Source organism: Dermacentor silvarum, chromosome 9 (genome assembly GCF_013339745.2).
Source record: "Dermacentor silvarum isolate Dsil-2018 chromosome 9, BIME_Dsil_1.4, whole genome shotgun sequence".
In the NCBI taxonomy this organism is placed as follows: Eukaryota; Metazoa; Arthropoda; class Arachnida; order Ixodida; family Ixodidae; genus Dermacentor; species Dermacentor silvarum.
Window position 1 is genome coordinate 62,012,032 of NC_051162.1, and position 21,619 is coordinate 62,033,650.

Here is a 21,619-nt window from a genome sequence, read left to right on the forward strand (position 1 = left end):
AAATTCTCTACGGTTGAGATGGAAATGTTTTGTGAGCTCGTTCTATGTAGAGGGGGCATCCCTGTTCTCTTGGAGATGGTTTGTGGCGTCGCGGAGGGTCAGTTCTCGCGTGCTCTTATGAGCCATCTCGTTGAGATTCGGGGGGGGGGCAGCTTCTTTATATTGCCTAGGTGTGTAACCAGGTGTGCCTAGGTGTGTACCACTGCTTATGCTGTAACCAGCATAAGCAGTGGTAATAGATCTTCCTCGTTTACAGCGTAAGTGGTTATGGGCTCATTCCAATAGCCGTTTCGGTTCCGGATGGTGTCCGCCGCAGCTGCCGCCGCCGTCGTTTGGGACCGTAACCGATATTGCCGGAAATGCGAAAAATACCCGGTTCCCACCGGGATGGAGCCCGCGCTCGCTGAGTGGGAGCCAGATACTCTACCACTGAGCCACGCAAGCACTTGCTATGGGGCAGCGGAAAAAAGCCATATAAACGCACGCGCAGACGATCCGAGCCTCCGCCAGTATGGTGGAGCCATCTAGTTAAGGCACCTGCAAACGCAGCGTGCGCAGGCGCAGACGACGAGTTGCCATTCAGACAAGGTGCGCAATAAAAAAAAATGCGATGCCCAGCCTGCGCCAGTACGGTGGCGCCATGTAGTTAAGGTGCCTGCAAACGCAGCGTGCGCAGGTGCAGGCGCGTTTCAATCAACGCGATTCCGATGTGAGATGTGCGCCATGTATTCTGGGTACCTCTTCGGTACACATTATAGCGTCTCCTCGAAAGGTACGAACCGCTCCTGAAGAAGCGAATCGTAGAGTTACGTGCGCGGCTATAACTATGCATCATCGGGCTCAGCAGACTGTCGTGCAGATATCATTACAAGCCGCAGCTCGCCGTCGACGCCGGGCGGACGGTTCAGATCGTTGTCGTGAAAACGAGGCGAAGAGACTTTGTCGCGAAGACTGTTGTGCGTGGTGGCGAAATTAGAGCTACTCTTGAGCCGCTCCACAAGCTTACGCTGTGACTGTGCTGCGTGTGCCGCGCCGGCCTGTGACTTTTTTTTGATGATGTGTAGTGCCTGTTGTGATACTGCCACGTGCCTTGAGAGAGAACGGGCGACGCGACGTTTATTGAGGGTAGCGGGCTCCTGAAAAGCACGGCGCTGGGAGCTGGCTATCGAGCGGGCGGAGAAGCACGCGCCCTTCTTTCTTCTTGTCCGTGCCTGCCTCTTAGCACTGTACCCACTACTGCTGGTGGCACTTCCCCCCTTCCTCGGTAAGAACCTCGGCTCGATGCTCAAGAAGCGGTGCAAGAAAAGGAGGGGGGGAAAACATGGTCAAGGCAGATGCTCGTGCGAACGGACACAATGACAGCTACAGGAAAAACAAAAGCACAGCAGCGGTGAAGCGCGACGGGTACAGTCTCAAGAAACAGAGAGGTTGCAAACAGTAGCGTAAGTATAAAGATGCATAAAAAATTGTAATCATGGACACGCCACATATGCTTTCATGCGCACAACGTGAACTATGTCAGGGCGAGGTTGTTGTCGACACCGTATTGGCGCCGCACCGTCCGGAACGAGTTCGTAGTTCACGTCACTAATGCGGCGCAGCACTTTGTATGGGCCAAAATGATGGACAATATCTTGCGCGGCCTAAAAGGGAGCACGTGTTTATGCTATCTCGACGACATCGTTGTGTTCGCCCCTGATTTCAGCAGGCATCTTCTCCGCCTTAGGCAAGTGTTGACGTCCTTGACCAACGCAGGCTTGGAACTGAACCTGAAAAAGGGCTAGTTCGCCGCGCGCAAGCTCATGATTCTAGGTCACGTCGTATCCCAAGACGGCATTTGCCCCGACCCATCAAAACTTGGCGCTGTGGCAGAGTTTCCTAAATCTAAGACACCAAAAGAACTCCGCGCCTTCATCGGTCTCTGTTCTTACTTCAGACGCTTTGTTCGCAATTTTGCCTCGATTATATCACATCTGACACAACCCTTAAGTGGTGCCAACGACCTATCCTCCTGGTCTCCTGCATGCGACACCGCATTCGTGACCTTACGTCGTCTCCTGACGTCTCCGCATATACTGTGACACTATGACCCCACCGCCCAACCGTAGTGCATACCGATGCCAGTGGTATTGGCCTTGGGGCTGTCCTTGCGCAGCGCAAGCCTGGCTTCTCCGAATACGTCGTTGCTTACGTCAGTTGTGCGTTGACCAATAGGGAACGCAATTACAGCGTCACAGAAAAAGGATACCTGGCCATCGTATGGGCACTGGGGAAGTTGCGCTCTTATTTATACGGCAGACCTTTCAATGCGGCTACTGACCATCACGCCCTTTGTTGGTTATCCTCTTTAAAAGACCCGTCTGGACGCCTTGCTCGCTGGGCTCTTCGCATTCAAGAATACGACATACACGTCATCTACCGCTCAGGCCGCAAGCACACTGACGCTGACGCTCTGTCCTGCTCTCCGCTGCCAGCCGACACTGCCTCCCTCTCCACCTTTGAGACGGTGTCGTCGATCGACATCGACAGCTTCGCATCAGAACAGCGCAAGAATCCTTGGGTGGCCACTCTTTTGGATCTCCTTTCTGGCTCGCCACCATCTCCCATCTCCCGTTCCCTGCGTCGCCAGGCTGCCCATTTTGCTGTCCGGGATAACCTCTTGTATCGACACAACTACCAGCCCGATGGTCAGAAGTGGCTCCTAGTTATCCCTAGGACTTTGCGTTCCGACATGTGCGCGTCTTTACATACTGACCCACAATGTGCACATGCCGACGTTTTGAAGACGTATGAGCACTTGCGGCAACGTTACTAGTGGTGAGGAATGTTTAATTTTGTCCAAAAGTTTGTCCGCTCGTGCACGCAATACCAACGCCGCAAATCTCCACCTCATCGAACCCATGGTTTATTACAGCCGCTTCCGTACCTTGCTCATGCCTTCGACTCGTATGGGCGCTACCGCTAATACCTACTCGCTAACGATGGATTATTGTCGCAGTTGATCACCTTACACGCCATGGTGAAACCGCCTCTCTACCTGCAGCAACCACCAGTGACGTTGCATCCTATCTGCTCCATCGTTTCATTCTTCGTCATGGCCCACCTCGGGAACTTCTGAGCGATATAGGCCGCGTGTTTTTGTCGCAGGTGGTTGAAGCTCTGCTTGCTCAAAGCCGCATAGTTCACCGGACCACCACGGCATACCATCCTGAAACTAACGGGCTTACGAAGCATTTCAATAGAACCCTTGGTGATATGCTCGCCATGTACGTTTCATCGGAGCATACAAACTGGGACATCATCCTCCCATTTGTCACGTACGCATACAATACGGCTACCGAAAGTACTACAGGATTTTCCCTCTAGTTCCTCCTCTAGGGTCGCGATCCTTCCCATACCATCGATACGGTTTTGCCATATACACCAGACGCGTCAGAGTGTGCTCCCGCTTCAACCGTCGCCCGATACGCCGAAGAATTCCATCAATTAGCCCGACATTTCCCCTGCGATGACCAACAACGACAAAAGATCACCGCATATCCACGAAGGGAATCATGATGAGTAGGACAAAGCAGTGCGGTGTGTGACACGTGGCGATATATATATGCGGTGTGTTATATGTGGCTGCATAGCAGGTACCTTGCCGGCTACCAAGGAATCTTTGCACGTCGAGCAAACCACATACTCAGTGTGATAACCACCGGAAAACTCTTGCTGCAGCACTGCGACGGCGTTGAGTCGCGACTGTTCGTTTCGTATGTTGCCGATTTGGGTCAACGCGTTGTCGAACCACAGGCGATCACACACCTTGCAGCTGTGCCCGAAAGTGCGATCGAAGAAATCGCGCTTGAACCGCGCATCGGCGCCTCCCGTCTCCGGCAGACAACGCTTCTGGCGTTTAGCCGCCGCTTCCTGGGCTCTCACCTCCGGGGTAGCAGCTCGATTCGATGTTGCCGCTTTCCCGCCGCTTCCCTCGCTCTCGCCTCCGGGGTAGCTTGCTGTCGGCGTTGCTGGCGAGCCGCCGCTTCCCGCGCCTTCAAATCCGGGTCCACTTGACGTTTTTGCCGCTTTGCCTATGCTCCCCGCGCCCTCGCCGCCTGAGTAGCTTGCTGTCTGTGTAGACGCTGAGCCGCAGCATGCCACGCCTTACGTTCGTCCATGGCAGAAAGAGATTGTGTGGTCTGGAACGCGCCATACACAGAAGCGCCATCTCGTGTATAGACGTAGAGCCGCTGGATGCAACGATTCATCCATGACAGACAGATGGCGTGGCAGTCGATGTGAGCACGGACGACGCCGGACGGACAAGGCTGCCCACAAGGACAAGGGGCGAAGCTCCGCTAAGGAGCTTCGCCCCTAAAAGCCAATCGTGATGGCGAAGCTACTTATCCGATCTTCGCTCCCGGCACACTTGTCTTGTCCGTGCCTTCTACCACGCCTGGACTTTCGACAAAACTTCTTTCGAAGTATGATGGACCATGCCGCATCGTCGAACGTACCTCTCCGGTCAACTTACACCTTACAACTTACACATGCCACTTACACCGACATCCGACAAGCGCCGCCATGGACGGGATGCTGTCCACGTTCACCGCCTGAAACAATTCTATGACCCGCTCGTCTCCACGTCGTAAGTCGCCAGGATGTCTCCACTTTTGCACCGAGGGTAATTGTAATGAACAAGAAGAGCACAAGGACAAGGCCAGCCAGATCGTCTCTTCAATGCCTGCAGCGCAACCAGTGGGCAAGCCGAATCGCCAGTGCTTAGCACGAGTGTGAGCCGTTCGGGCAACCAGCTGTTCCTGCTCTGCATCACCTGCCTTCTCGGTTACGAACAGACGCTACCATCTGACTTGTTATATATATATATATATATATATATATATATAGAGAGAGAGAGAGAGAGAGAGAGAGTGAGAGAGAGTGTGGAGGTCTTACCAATGTAAGTAATCCAGATGTGTGGCTGGACTGATTTGCTCATAATTCTTGGCCAAATTGTATACTTCCTGTAATATAAATAACAGGTGAATTGCAGCGCAGATTTCACCAAATTCACAAAGACAAGAAAAAATGCGTCTCTTTTTAAACGACAGTCCGCCATCAGTTAATTGCTGCGCTTAATGTGCTAATGACTGCTAATTTGGAAATGAGGCTGGTTAGGTTTCTTAATCTTGTTGGAGCTATTGACGCCAAGACTGGTTGCGCCTGAACAAGGCGAAACTAGTTAAAAGGCGAAACTAGTTACCCGTTCTTTTATAATAGAACGAGATATTTATTGTAACGCACCAAGAAGCATCCTCAAGTCTAATTTCCAGCACTACTAACAGCATTACCAGTAGAATGTTTCTGCGCCTTTTTGCAGAGCCTTTCTTTTACCTCCTAGGCTTGCCACGCATGCAATAATGTGCGTACGTATATTCCAGGTTTGTGCCAAATGTCCTAAGATCTACTTTCTCAAAGACCCTGCCTTGCAGCAATGGGGCCACGATGTTGATAACCTTTTATGTTATCATGATTTTCACATATTTGTGATACAAGGTGTGTTGGTGAGCGGCCTCGTATTTAGTAGATGCAATATAAAATTGCATACGTTGTAATCACCTCCGTAGTTATCATTCCTGTGAAAAACGATTGCTATTTTACATAGCATATTTTGAAAGAAAATGCGCTGTTCGAGCTTCAAAGCCGCATTGCTTGTTTAGAAAAATAATCTCTCGAAAAACAAAAAACGATTCGCTATTGCTCTTATTGCTGTTTTACGAACACAATGTTTTAAAATATGCACTTTTAGCTACAAATACCTTACAAAACACAACTTTATTTATTGGTAACGTGATATTCTTCACAGTACTGCAATGTAGGGATGTTAACTACGTTAGAAATAGCTTGAATATTCATTTTTTATGTATTTTATGCATTTTTAAGGTATCCACTGTGAATATCCGAGTATACGAGATATGCGCACCTGTGGAACGACACTGCCGCTTGCCTTATCTGAAAGAGAGATAGAAGTTTAGATAGAAGATGCTTCACGTATAGGATCTTGTCAAGTTCATGTACTCAAATTACGGCAAGCACCGCTAATTCACGTTGATGGCGATTATGAGCTTATTCCAATAGCCGTTTCGGTTCGCGATGCTGTCCGCCGCCACCGGTGTGACCGTAACCAATATCGCTGTAAATGCGAAAAAAGGTACCTGATCCCCGCTGGGATTGAACTCAGGCCCTCTGCGCGGCAGTCGGATACTTTACGACTGATCTACGCAAGCGCTTGCTATCAGGTAGCAGGGAAATGCCCTATAAACGCTACCCTTGGCAGGCGCGCAGGTGCAGACGACCCGAGTCTCCGCCAGTATGGTTGCGCCATTCAGTTAAGGCTCCTGCAAACGCAGCGTGCCCGACATGTAAGTTGCATATAGCAATTGCATGCTGCATGTAACTTGACCTCGGTAACTCAAGCAGGCTAGGTGACTATCTGTCACCAGGCCGTTTTGAAGATCCCAATAAACAATCAAGATCATCATCGTCAACAAAAAGAACGTACCGTGCGACGGGCCAGGGGATGTGAAATGTGCGCCACGTATTTTGGGTTCCTGATACCTGTTCGGTACACGTTATGGCGTCTCCTCGCCAGGTACGAACCAATGCTGAAGAAGCGTGTCGCTGAGCTACGTGCGCGGCTGCAAACAGGCATCATCATGCTCAGTAGACTGCTGTGCAGAGAGCATTACAAGCCGCAGCTCACCGTCGAATCCGGACGGAAAATTCAGATCGTTCACGTCAAAAAGAGGCGAAGACACTTTGCCGCGAATACCCCGTTGTGCGTGCTGCCAAAATTGGAGTAACTCTTGAGCCGCCCCACCAGCTTACGCTGTGACTGTGCTGTGTGTGCCGCGCAGGCCTGTGACTTTTTCTTTCTTCAGTTTTTGCAACTTTATGTACTGCAGCGTCCCCATTAAGTCCGATTGAAGAAGCAGTTTTCGTTTAAGTAAAAAAAGTTGGAGTATAAAATTCTAGCGCTGCACTTGGCCACTCGTTCGCAACCATTAATGTGGTATTGAGTCACTGGAATCTATAATAGAGTCCAAACTAATGCCCTGTTGAACTTGTATCATGCCCTTTATATGTGTACGGATGTGTGGGCGTGAGGGAGCGGGGGTTTCAATTATAGATTATTGATTCTTGCTACGATTGCTTTCAAATTAACATGTAACTGCATTTTCAACAGCATTTGCTTTATAGTAAGCGATGGAAGCGATGGAAGGACAAATTTTAGGCGCTACGTTAAGACACTGGAAGCACTGGGGTAGATTATAGATCGAACAGAAGTAGCAAATATTAATCGACATAAGGGGGGGGGGGATGACGCAGGCCAGGCCATGCAATGCGTAGGTGGCTAAGCGATGGCCTAATATATTTACAGAATTGGTGTCAAGGGAAGAACGGGGCATTCAAAGACGGTAGAGAATTAGGTTGTGCCTGAAAATTAGGAACTTTGTAATTATAACATACAATCACCAAGCGCAGCTCAGCGGTAGTTGGAGATTGATGAGGTTGACATCCGTCCTGCAGTGCAAATAAATGTAGGATAGTGATTATGAGCATAATTAAGATGAATCCGCATGCTTAGGGGAGCGTCCATGGCATAATGATTAAAGTATGAGGCATCTGTGCTAGTGGTCCTTTCTTCGAATCTGCTGCTGGCCAGTTTTATTTACCTAAAATTAATAAATTTATTTCTTCTGTTTACAACAAAAAAGAAGCAGAAGCTAAGGTCGTACGGCCTGTGACGGGGGCTTCTGCTCCAAGAATTCGGCACACAGGCCGTACAAAGCATACAAATCCCAAAGACACGCCCAAATCAACACCAACGTCACGATGCAGAATAATAATTTTGTTAAGAACAGCGCGTATATAAAAATGCAAAAATGCAGCAGAACACACAAAATACACATTGTGTTTGAAATTACGATTCTAACTAACGAAATGACACTCTTTGTGTGGTTTTAGTAAGACCAACTCGATATTGCCAGTGTTGAGAAAACGGTTAATATAATTTATTTGAACCCTCCTTTATTTAGCGAACATAATCATGTAGGCAATTTACTATTGAAGGTAACTGGTAACTGATAGTTGTATTCTGTTTTGTTTTCTATTTTTCCCGTTTTGCAGTTTTGTCGTCGGAAGCTGTAGTGTGTATTAGCGGGCACATTCTGGATATACTGTGATTTGTTTTGCATAACGTATTGCGCAAAGTTCTAATAATACAGCTGTCCTCCTTTACCATCGAATATTTTTTAATCAATTGGTTGGAAATTCTTAAACATGGACATGATAATCCTGAAATGCCCGAAGAAATGCTTTTTATAGTACTATCAATATATTGTCACCTGTAGTAGTGGGCATAGGGCAAGCGCAGAGGCGCAAGAAGAAAGAAGTGCGCGTGCTTACCGCCCCGCTCGATAGTTACCTCTCGCCGCCGTTTTCGCCAGAGCCCAGCCGCTCTCAATAAACGTCGTCAGCCCCTTTTGAAGACGCGTGGCAAAGTGGTGGAGGTGCGGGGTATTTCTCACTCATGCCACAGACTCCTCCTGGGAGCAGAAGCACCAGCCCTGTGTTAGTCCATACTCCCGTCCATCGGACCAGCCGCACGATCCGGGGACTGCCACCTGAAGACACAGTAGTGCTTCAGACTACCTCAACCGGTATGGAACGTGCAATGACGAACCGGTATACACTTCAGAACCCGCTGGTGCCGAAGTCGTTGCATGGCGACATCTTCGAAGACGTCGAAGACTGGATGACCGACTTCGAGCGCGTCGCCGAATACAACGAATGGGACGACGCGACTAAACGTAGGAATGTCTACTTTTGCCTCGAGGACGGCGCACGTACATGGCTTTAAAACCGTGAGGAGCAACTGACGTCGTGGCGCGAGTTCCGCCGTCATCTACTAGACACTTACGCCAGTCCTGATCGCCGCGAACGAGCCGAACGAGCAATTCAGGTCTGCGTCCAGATTCCCAACGAACGCGTTACCGCGTTCGTTGAAGATAGGACGTGCCTCTTCAGACGAGCAGACCCTGGAATGACCGAGGACAAGAAGTTGCGTCGCCTGATGCGAGGGGTGAAGGAGCAGCTCTTCGCTGGTCTGGTGCGCAATCCTCCGAAGACTGTCGCCGAATTTCTATCCGAGGCGGTCAGTATGCAGAAGATGCTTCAGCAGCGCTCTAACTTTTACGAGCGGCAAGTGAACGCGACTACGGACATGTCCACGGCCATCGGAAGCCACAATGACAACCTTCGAGACCTCATCCGCACCGTTGTGCGCGAAGAGATACTGAAGGTTTACGGCACCCCACAAGCAACGGTCAGCTCCATTGCGAGTGTAATTAAAGAGATGAAGTGAACCAAGCGCTCCGGTCCACCGTTCATTTTCCTAACACCGCGCCTGCACCTTCTGTACACCACCGTGCGACCTACGCGGAAGTCTTGCGACAGCCTGCTTCGTCCCCGCCGCTGTTTGTTCAGGCCGCTCATCCGGTTGCACTCCCACCAGCCCAACCGGTGCCATACATCGAGGAACGACGCACGCCTCCACCGTTTCCCCATGCCGCTTCTCCGGTTGTGCTTCCGCAAGAGTGACCAGTGCATTACGCCGATGATCGACGCATGTCCCCTCGGAAGTCAGACGTTTGGCGCACTCCGGATTGCCGTCCTCTGTGTTTCCACTGTGGTGAGGCAGATCATTTGTACCACCAGTGCCCATACCGACGCCTCGGGTTGCGGGGCTTTTCCGCCTATTCGCCGCCACCCCGACTGGGCCAACGACCTCGGGACATTGAGGATTATCTGACTCAGCAACGCATGCCAGCGCCTACCGGGCGGCAGTCACGCTCGCCGTTGCCAAGGCGATTTTCACCATCGCCCCAGCGGTATTCGAGCGGACGGTCGCCAAGTCCCCGCCGGAAAAACTAACTACAGCGACCTGGCAGTCGACCGGCTGGCAGTCGACGCGCTGAAGACCTCCGATCGACGCGAGTAAACAAGGGTACCGTTCCGACATCAACTGCAGCTGAACGGAATGACCGGCTTTCGCTCAACATACCGGTGGTGATCGACGGTTACGCGGTTAGCGCATTAGTGGATACCGGACCGGACTATTCTATATTAAGCGGGAAGATGGCGAAGTTTCTGAAGAAACTAGTTACTCCTTGGCATGGCTCGCAGATTCGTATGGCTGGCGGTCACGTCGTTACTCCACTGGGATCCTGCACGACAAGAGTTCGAATTCGAGGATCGACATTCGTGGCGAGTTGCCTTGTCCTACGCGAATGCTCCCGCGACGTCATTCTCGGAGTTGACTTCCTGCAGGAATACGGCACTGTTATTGACTTACGGGGTGGTGTAGTCACCTTCTCAGCCGACCAAGCAATCGACACAAACGACGACAAACGACGCGACGACGCGCTACGTGTTTCCGCCGAAAGTGTTACGCTTCCTCCACGAGCCAGTGTTCTAGTCGAAGTGATGTGCGGTGGAATGCGCGAAGGTGGAGTGGTAGCAGAAAGTAACTTAGCGCATCTACTGACACAAGGTGTTTGTGCGGCCAGGAGTGTGCTACAGCTTCGTGATGGCCGATCTAAGTTGCTAGTCACCAACTTTAGTAACGAGCATCGACACCTCTTCCGCGGTACTTCGATAGCGTTTGCCGAAGAAATGGAACACGTTGCTCAATGTTTTGCTCCTGAACCAGTGAGGCTGGCTGACAAGTCACTGGGCACCGTCGACATTAATCCCGAGTTATCTAACGACAAACAGGCAGCACTGCACGAGCTCTTGCTTGAATTCAGGGCATGCTTCGCAAGCTCGTCTAAGGTACGCCAGACTTCGGTTACAAGGCACAGGATCATCACATGCGACGACGCACGCCCGATACACCAGCAGCCTTACCGCGTGTCGGCAAAGGAACGCGCAGCGATTCGTACGCAAGTACAAGATATGCTTGAAGACGGCATGATCGAACCTTCCAACAGCTCATGGTCGTTTCCAGTCGTTCTTGTCAAAAAGAAAGACTGAACGCTACGCTTTTGCGTCGACTATCGGAAGCTCAACAACGTAACTAAAAAGGACGTGTACCCACTGCCACGTATCGACGACTCGTTAGATAGACTGCGGCGTGCCCAGTACTTTTCGTCACTCGATTTGAAAAGTGGATACTGGCAGATCGAGGTAGACGAACGAGACCGCGAGAAAACTGTCTTTGTGACTCCCGACGGCCTTTACGAATTTCGAGTGCTCCCTTTCGGTTTGTTTTCAGCCCCAGCAACTTTCCAGCGAATGATGGATACTGTCCTCGCTGGATTGAAGTGGCAGACTTGCCTTGTGTATCTTGACGACGTAGTTGTCTTTTCTGAAACATTTGAGCAACATCTTCATCGCCTGCGGCATGTGCTAGAAGCGCTCCGATCGGCTGACCTCATGCTTAAACCAGAGAAGTGCCACTTCGGTTATGAAGAGCTCAAGTTTCTCGGACACGTCGTCAGCGCCAAAGGAGTTCGACCCGACCCCGACAAGCTTGCCGCTGTAGCAGCTTTTCCTCTTCCTGCCGACAAGAAGGCCGTCCGACGCTTCCTGGGCTTGTGTGCGTATTATCATCGCTTCATCGACAACTTCTCGAAGATTGCGGAACCCCTGACTCGCCTTACCAGGGATGACACGCCATTTGCCTGGACGAATGAGCAACAAGCGGCCTTCGCTGAACTACGCCAACGCATGCAGTCAGCACCCGTCCTGGCACATTTCGACGAAGAGGCTGACACCGATGTGCATACTGACGCCAGCAACATCGGCCTTGGCGCAGTACTCGTCCAACGTCAAGACGGCATTGAACGAGTAATAGCCTATGCTAGCCGCTCGCTAATCCGTGCCGAGGCGAACTACACTACTACAGAAAAAGAGTGTCTCGCGGTCGTCTGGGCGATCACGAAGTTTCGCCCTTATCTCTACGGCCGTCCCTTCAAAGTGGTGACAGACCACCATGCTCTATGTTGGTTGGCGAACATACGCGATCCTTCAGGACGGCTGGCACGGTGGAGCTTGCGGCTACAGGAATTCGACGTCACCATAGTTTATAAGTCTGTCCGCAAGCACGAAGACGCCGACACGTTGTCGCGTGCTCCCGCCGAATCTTTCAGTCGACAGTCAGAGGACGACGACGGCTTCCTGGGCGCCCTTACTACGTCGGACTTGGTCAAATCGCAGCGTGACGACGCTGAAATTCGACCTCTCATCGACCACTTAGAGGGCCGTGAAACAATCATACCACGCCATCTACGTCACGTCTTGACGTCCTTCTGTCTACGAGACAATGTGCTGTACAAGAACGCCCGCCCGAATGATCGAGCCTACCTCCTAGTAGTTCCCAAAGACTTGCGGGACGATATTCTTTTCGCTTGCCACGACGAGCCTACATCTGGCCACCTCGGCTCCTCACGAACGCTTGCTAGAGTGCGCGAGATGTATTACTCGCCCGGACTTTCAGCAAGCGTCAAGCAGTATGTGAAAGGCTGACGTGAATGTCAGCGACGAAAGTCACCACCCCTGAAGCCCGCCGGGTTATTGCAACCCATTGAACCACCTCATAAGCCATTCGACCAAGTCGGCTTGGACATTCTTGGGCCTTTTCCTCTGTCAACCGACGGCAACAAGTGGGTGATTGTCACCAGTTACCCGCTATGCCGAGACAGAGGCGCTCAGACGAGCCACGGCTTCTGAGGTAGCACAGTTCTTCGTGTGTAACATTGTATTGCGCCATGGTGCCCCAGCCACTGTTATCACAGATAGAGGAAAGGGGGGGAGTTTACTCAGTCAACGTAAGCACCTAGCACTTCTGTAAAGTTCCGTAAAAATGGTGGTTATGTGTATGTTACAGGCCAATCTGCCTGGAATCACACTCCTATAAATTTTTGATATTTTATCTTCTCTATGCTCATATATATTGACATACAATAGCTACATTGCATTTACGCCGTATATCCATAAAAATATCATACAGTTTAATTTGGAGGAATTCGTTTGTAGCACATTCTGTTGTATGAGCAAACGAACTGCTTTAGAGAACCTTTAACTTTTAATTCGACCTCAGGCACAGTAGCCACTTTAAAAATATTTTTGTTTTATCTGCATACATAACCAATGGATCTGACTCGGGGATGTAATGGAAGGCATTATTACAAATTTCAAACAAAAGAGGTCCAAGAATTGATCCCTCTGGACGACGCATTAGGATTTTTGTGTAAGATGAAACATCAATATTTATACTAGCATACTGATAACGCTTAGTTAAATAATGTCGTGAAAGTAGCAGTCTGATACGTCGTACAGCATAGTGTGCCAGTACGCAAATTCATATTTTGTGACATATTCAAATAAGTAATCCTGGGGTATTAAAGCAAACATAATGTACACATTCTATTCTATATTAGTTATATTATGTTTGATATTAGGAAGAGCCACTTCGTTATAACTCTTTCAAACTACACAGCATATCACTGATTACATATTGTAACGACGTGGGATCGACGAGGACGCGGAGCAGCACCAACAAGGACACCTTATCAATTGTCAACAAAAACCAACAACGTGTTCTTCGTCTCCACGCTTAACCTAAAAGCCCGCGCTACTTCAACCTCGTCCCCACTGGCACCTACCCGCGGCAATATAGTTGTTCCAATATATTTACTGAAAAACGTGCCTAATGGAAACTCTCAAACATTACTGATAGAACATGCACAACATACATCAGCCGGTAGTTCCTCATTAAATTTTATCACCTCTTTTGTATTTACGGCATGCTCGATATATTTTTAGACCTGGAAACACACTGCTTTCAAACATTTCGTGTTTGATGTCAACTGTGACAGGCGCAATTAAAATCCGCAATATATTTATCTGCTGCTGGTTTAGCACCTTCCTACCTAGCAGAGACATTGTTCTTGACTTTAAGTAGTTTTTGCACAAGTTCAGCAGCCGATGTAACAAGTGTCTGTATCGCTGAAATAGTAAGACTGAAGTAAAGGATTGCCTACGGGTCTCCTCCTGTCGAGATGCTGGGTACCAAAAAAAAAAATAATCAGTCAAAGCGGCTGCGGCTTTGCTGCCTATTACCACGCACATGGTTGCCTTGGTGATTATCTCTTTGTTATGTATTTTTGTTGAAGTAAGATCTCTAAATTCATTCGATAGCTTCCTAGGGTAATCCTTGTATTTTAACGAATAACTGTTCTCGGTTGTGAAGCTTTGCTTGCTTTATTTCAGCGGTGACCTTGTTTCTGCTGTCTTTGAAGTCAGAAAAACGTTGCGCACTCCTGGATTTTACAGAGAAGTGATACAGTTTTTTCTTAACAATTTTACAAAGACAGCATTTATCGAACGTTTGTGTATTTTTCTGTTCATCTGATTTCATAATTTCAATGAAACGACTTCCTCATAGCACATTATCATAATTTGGATATTATTTTTTCAACTACGCATGTCCAGTTTGTGAGCAGTGCAGTGGGCAGCCACGTCAAAATCTGGCCTTTGCTTTTTACCCCAGCAATGAGTCTTGAGCAGCAGACTTTCGCCCCTTCTGACGCCTGCAGTACCGCGTTTGTCTGTACCACAACAGAGATCGGACTTAACGTTGCAGAGCTACTTTTGCGTGACTGCGGAAGCGCTAGGCAGCCGATATACTACAGCACAAAAATACATCGAAGCATGCGGTGGCTGGTACGCGACGGCGGCTCAGATGCGAACTATAGAAGAGTGGTTATTTTAGGGTCCTGGCGCTGCTCGAATGGCGACTCGTCATGTGTAAGGGATGAAGAGTCGTAGCTGGGGACAGACGCAGCACCAGGCTCGTGTGGAAGTGGAGAGCAGAAAAAGTCGACTGCATCTGCATGTTTATGGGCAGACCTGTAGACGACATGATCATAATACTCTTGGAGATGTAGTGCCCAATCAGCCAGACCACCAGATAAATCTTTGAGGGAGGACAACCGGCACATCCCGTGGTAATCAGTCACGAAGTGGAATGGTTGACCGTAGATATAAGGTGAAAATTTTGTGATCGCCCAATTGACGGCGAGATATATTCTCCATAACCGAAACGTTTGCTTCCGCTTTGTTCAAGAGTGCGGCTGGCGTACAAGAAGACGTACTCGTCGAAGTCACACTTGCGTTGGGTAAAAATAGAACTCAGGCCTGAACCACTAGCGTCCGTGTGGATTTCTGTGGGAGCGTCCGGGTCAAAATAGCGCAGAATAAGGGGGGCGGTTAGAAGATGGCGTAAAGTGGTGAATGCATCGTCGCAAGCGGGAGACCAAACCGAGATGTCTTGGTGGTCGGCGGGAAGCTGTGTCGACAGGGCCCTGATGGACGCAACGTTACGGACAAATCGGCAAAAAATCGACCAAAGGCTAAGAAAACTATTGATTTATTTCTTTGTAGGCGGCCTGGGAAACTCGGCGACGGCTCAAAGCTTTGCCGGGTCGAGAAGAACCACCATCCATGCAGACAACATGGCCTAAGATGGTGAGCCGGCGTGCAGCTAATAGACACTTCTTTGATTTTAGCTGCAGACCAGCATATGTAAGGCAATGGACACTTGCTTGAGACAGGAATTGAAGTGCCTCGAAATAACTACGACGTCGCCCAGATAACAAAGCACGTATGGCAGTTGAGGCTTTGAAGTATGTTGTTTGCTAGGCGTTCGAAAGTGCCAGGCGCATTGGAAAGGTTGCAGGGTTTCACGTTAAACTCGTATAACTCATCGGGGGTGACAAATGCAGTCTTGGAGTGGTTAGCTTCATCCATTGGTACTTGGTAGTGGGCCATCGAAGATCCTAGGAAGAAAAAAAAAAGCTCTGCTCCTTGCAGGCTGTCAAGGGGATCGTCCATTCGGGGCAGAGCATAAACACATTCGCTTGTAATATTAAGGCGCCGGTAGTGCTCACAGCATCTGATGCTACCACACTTTTTTGTCACGGGTACAACTGGGGAAACCATATGGCTGTGCTAGGGCTGTATCACTCCACAGTGAAGCGTATCGTTCACGTGGTCGTCAATGACGCGACATTCTGAGTGCGAGACTAGATACGGGCGCTGGCACAGAGGTGCATGAGTGCCGGTGTCGATGTGGTGAACGATGGCGGATGTTCAGCCTAAAACATGTTGCTGGTGGCGAAAAGACGTGCGAAAACGGTTGAAGAGCTCCAAGAACTGGGTGCGCTAGTTATCGGACAGTTGGGAATCAAGTGATAGGTTGCAGACATCTGAGGATGATGAAGCAGCTGAGGTAGCATGAGTAATGCTGGTGACAGGAATGTAGGGTCATGTCATCGGGCAGTTGATGAGGATAAACCAAATCATGAAGATCAGTGCCCTGAAGTCGACCCAGACATTCACCACGGTAAAGCGGCTGATGAACCTGACCGCGTCGTAAGATCAATGGCTCCGCAAAGTTTTTCAATTGTGAGAACGAAAAAAGGATAAACGAAGTTCCTGCGAGAGGCGAAGACTGCGGAAGTTGAAAAATAGAGCTGTAGAATATGGAGCATAGTAGCAAGACAGAGGCGCGCGAGCAGAAGAGAAAGCAGGTATATCAAGTCTGTGGAGACAACCACTAGGGCAAAGGGACAGAAACACTGCTCAGATGGGGCATCACACATCGGCGATAATGTATGTTCGGCATGCACAAAGTCAACAACGGCATAATGTGTAGACAAGAAATGCCAGCGCGGAATAACGCCGTGAGATCTTCGAGGGAAGATGACGAATTCAACGACAAACAAAACATGCTGAATTATAAGAAAGCCGAGCCATGCACGACAACATGCCCGTGGTGCTCGGTTGCCGTAGCAGGGAGGAGTCTGAAAGTGAAATTGTAATATTTCTAGACTTGCCAAATAGTTTTCCACCGAGCACAGAAACACTAGCTCCGGTATCAACAGGCGCTTGTATAGCGACACCCTGAATATATTCAATACATATGTTGATCTCGTTAGCAGGAAAGAACTCAGGTGTCGAAGTTTTCTACACAAGCGTAGTTCTTGCCTATCGGAACATCAACGGTGAGATTTCAGCTTGGACGGCCTGGGTACTGTGGGGCATAGGGGAAAGCGAACAGCGACGTAGTGGCAATGACCTTTGGCGAAGGCGTGTAACCTGACGAGATAGAATGAGGCGATGGGCCAGAGGAAACCGGATGTGGTGGTGGCTCAGGACGAGCGTAGCCTTGAAATCAGTCGCCATCACGTATGCGGAAGTAGATGGCCGAAATAGCAGATTGACCTCTGGTCCACACTCCAATGTGCATCAGAGGTTCACAGGCGGTCGGGTGGAAAGTAGAAATGGGAGCATAGCTAGGCCTACCTGGTGGCCGCGCCACGTAGAAGCCGCTTGGTGTTTGCCCAGGATACGCAATGAATGAAGCTCGAGGCCTGGTTGCGATGTCAGCGTTGGTTGCAGATAGGCTGATGCTATGGGGCCATCAGAATTAGGCACTGGGCATTAGGCAGCGCCATAGAAACTTGCTATTGCAAGATCTGTCCAAGCGATGGGGCAAGCGATTGCGTCGGGTCTGCAACACCCGGACCAAGAACAAACTGTTGTATTTACGGCATTAAGGAACTTGGTCAAAAGAATCATCGTGAATTGTGAGAGCCGACCTGCTTGTCCTGTCGAAGCGCCGCGCCCAAATGTGTCTTTTTCTCAACTTGTTTACCTTGGGTAGAGCTGAATCATGTCATCGACCGTTTGGGGTGTTTTTGCTTTGAGCATGTGGAAGGCATCGTCCATAATTCCCTTCATTGCTTACCTGATTTTGTCAGCTTCAGACATGAAGGAATTCAAGCGGTGCTAGACGCATACGACATTTTCAGTGTAAGCCGTAATGTTTTAACCGGACTGCTGGGCGTGACCACGCAATCGCTTTGCTGCGCAGAGCTTGCGAACAGTGGGTCCACCTAATATTTCCGCGAAGCTCGTGTTGAATGACGACCAGTTGGCAAAGTAACATCCGCGGCTTTGAAACCCTAAACGGGCCACATTGCTGAAGTAAATAGGACGTCGTTTAGTTTGGCTTCGTCATCCCATTTTTTTTCAGTGCAGTCACTCGTTCGTAGGAGAACGGGCAGTCCTCCACGTCATGGTCTTCGGAGCCGCTCAGTATGGGCGTCTTGCGCTGGAGTTTGAGGCATAGTAGCGGCGCCTGGTGGCGGTGAAAAACGTTATCTGGGTAGTACCAGCTTGGATAGTATTGAGCCCTGGCTGTGGCGAAGCACGTTTCTAGCCCGCGTTTTGCACCGATTCGCATTTTTTTCTGCCCTGTTTCGAGTGCGAATTGGCTCGTCACTTTTCACAGACCATGGCTACCAGGCTGCGAGCTGGCCGCAGCCTATAGTTATACGAAAACGGTCTCTCCGTGTGCCGTGGGACGCAATGCTGGAAGCGGAAGACATCGGCGACGCCGATCCGGAGAGACCTAGCTCAGCCTCGAAAAAGCGTCACAGTCGTTACAGCTGCGTCGTGGGCTGCCATGAACAAGAAGGCCTGAATCCTAACATCAGATTCTACCGTTTTCCTTCAAGGCCTCACGAAGTGGAGCGTCGGGCGCGCTGGATAACTGCAGTTCGTCGCGCTGGGTAAGCGAAATGGAAGACCGACATAGCAGCAGGCATGGCTGGTGATTCACGATTCGAGACCCGGCCACAGCGACAATTAACCATTCGACCAGTGCGAAGTGGTGAAGTGACCAAGTGTGTGCAAATGACCACAAATGGTCGGGCTGATTCGGTGACAATTCACTACCCCACTACGAGCAGCACAGATTAGACAGTTGAATGTGCTCATTCTTGACCTCAAGCCAGCACGTTGAGGCAGCACAGCAAGGTAGTATTGATTACAGCACATCAATGTTCGAGCGCTGTCATTAAAAGCCACATCAAGCGAGCAGCGCACGAGCTCGCGTTGCAGCGCGATTCGCACGTACGTACGTTACTGCGAGCTTATATTCATTGCATCAGTTATTTATCAATTGCTAAAGCGACAGATGGCCACTACTACAGCGCAGGCATAATTACTTGTCTAGCGGCATGCCGTCAATAAAGATTGCAGGAGACCCGCCGTTTCGCGGCATGTCGAAAGACCGCTGCCGTCGCGGCGCGTATCGTCGTGCGCTCGAGCAGTTCCGTACAAATGATGACTGCTTATCGCTGCTGTGAATTCATTTATAGAAAGCATTTCCTCGCATTTGTGCGCCTGAATACAGCAGCGTGCAAACCTTACCTGAAGTTCAACTTCGCACGTGCGTGACTCGCTTCACTTGCGATTGACACCGCGCTAAAACTTCGAACGCCGTTTATTTCTTGAACGGCGTACACGTATTCGGCGTTGCATAATTTCTTGTCTTTACGCAGCATGATACCCATGTAAATATCTTCGGCGCCCGATATTCGCTCCAAGCTGTGGTACAACACAACCGAAAGTGGCGGGTCCATATTGTAAACGTGCTTCCCGAAGCAGACGACCGAGCTTGGTACTACCCAGTTTCAGATTGAGGGCGCTTTTTAGCACCATTTTTGCAGCGCCCTCTGGGCAACACAAGATCCCCATGACACGGTGCCACGGCATCTTGCGGCGCCACGTCATCAGGCATACCCGAGGCTGGAGGTAGAGTCCGAGTACGGAGTTCCAAGGTCAAGAGTGAAACCAGCACCTCCACCAAATGCAAGCACATGTTTAGTGTAGGCGTAATTTATCACAGGGATAAAAGGTTACGAAAGCGATGCGATCAGCGACCAAACTGAGCGCGCGCAAACACCAACAACGATCTTCTTACACGTCTTTTGGTGGCGTCCGTATTTGTCAGTACAAAAGTAGTATTTTCGGTGTAGCACTCTGCACTTTCCGACACTGGAGGCGGTAACGGAGACTCGCGTTTGTGGCAATAATGTTTCCACTGTGAAGAACAATCGTAGACAAAATGCAACGTTGCCAGCAGAGGAATTGCTCGTAGGGACCGCGGCTACTATGAATATCTATTCCCGAGCAGGAGCAGATAAGCCTCGGTATTAATGTACAAGGTACACAGACATATGACATCTTACGGTGGTAGCTTTCCATTTTAGTGAGATGTCCCTAAAGGGGCGCCAACGCTACAATTGGATGATCCTCTACGATGACCCGAGTCCAGACCAGAACATAGAGAGGTGCGCCTAGTTGGGCCGCCGGAGGAGCCAAAAAATATGGTAGGTTTTCAGTCCCAGGGCCAACTTATTGCAATGGTTGAACTGGTGAAGGGCGACTCTCACTACGTTCACGGCGAAGGCAATTTTTATCCAGGTATGCTGCTAGCACTACCAGGTTTTAAGTCTGAAAGCAGTCGATGGCTCCGGTATTACGGGCAGCTATCATGTGTCGCGCCCTTCCCTTTCGGTTATCCGGATCACAGGCGGCTTTACGGTTGGTGATAGATATTTCGTTCCTGTACCCTGTGATGCAGCCCATTTTTAAGTGCAATTGGTCTTTGAGACAGCAAAACCAAAAATAGCCTAAAGCTGTTAAACCCTTTATTACTCACAAAAACTTTCGCAGAATCATATAGTCATGTATACGTATCAGTATTTAGCACAGCTTACGGCTACGTATTGTGGTGCCTTCGTGAATGTTGTTCGTAACTGCTGTACGGCACACAGTTACGCAGATGCTGCATGCTATACTGTTTATATTTAAAATATATAAGAAAAGGTTTCTGATTGCAAGATAACACATTACGCTAAAACCCAAAGGCACGTACCCATGTGGCCCTCATACGCATGTCTTGTGGACATAAGCAGTGCGCATACGCAGTTTCACGTAACCAGTGTCTCCAGTGCACACATTTGATCTCCCCTCTGGCGCATTGAATTCGTACTGTAAAATAGCCAGCATCGGCCCATCGAAGCAGTGCGATACCCTGCCCGGCCGGAAAGACGTGGCTGCACTATGATAATAACGTTTCGCATTAATAAAATGACAATTATTAAACGACACCTAATAATGGAGATAAAAGAGCCTATATATAGCGCCATGCAACAAATCAAACGGGGAACATGGGTAACTATAACGTAAAGCTATTGCAAACATTTTTATTCCAATTCTGCAATCAGCCATCCACGATTCATTAAAAAAATTTCGGCCCAGCTCCACTTCACCAGTCTGTCACATGATGCCACGAAAACCGCGAAAAAGCTGATATGACATCTGCACACTGATTATGAATGATATAGACCGCATGAAATAAATATAATGATTTTGATTCGGCGCCTTTTTCGCCATTAGCTCTCGGCTATTGGTCAAACGTTTTCGGAATCCCCCCACTTCGCCTGTCTGTCACGCCACTTCACGAAACTGCGAATTTTCTTTTTTTTTGTGAATTGCAGGAGACGGCCTCGTTCCAAAGGGGATAAAAGATAGCTGCGCACCGATCGCTGGCTACTGGCTTCTAGGAGCTGCCTGGGAGCATGGGTTTATTTCAGTATATTAAAAATTTGCGTGGCAGTATAACGTTATCGAGCCTTTTTGGAACCTATATGAG

The 21,619-nt window shown here is 49.5% G+C and overlaps 1 long non-coding RNA gene across 1 annotated transcript in view; it reads right to left on the minus strand.

Annotated features, from left to right (window-relative positions):
* The window catches only part of LOC125940083 (uncharacterized), a 40,450-nt gene that overhangs the window by 9,660 nt on the left and 9,171 nt on the right, over positions 1-21,619 (minus strand). Inside the window, exons 2-3 of the long non-coding RNA XR_007463324.1 lie at positions 5,966-5,994; positions 4,939-5,006 (exon numbers count right to left, since the gene is read on the minus strand). This is a non-coding gene — a long non-coding RNA (uncharacterized LOC125940083). The remainder of the gene's footprint in view (positions 1-4,938; positions 5,007-5,965; positions 5,995-21,619) is intronic.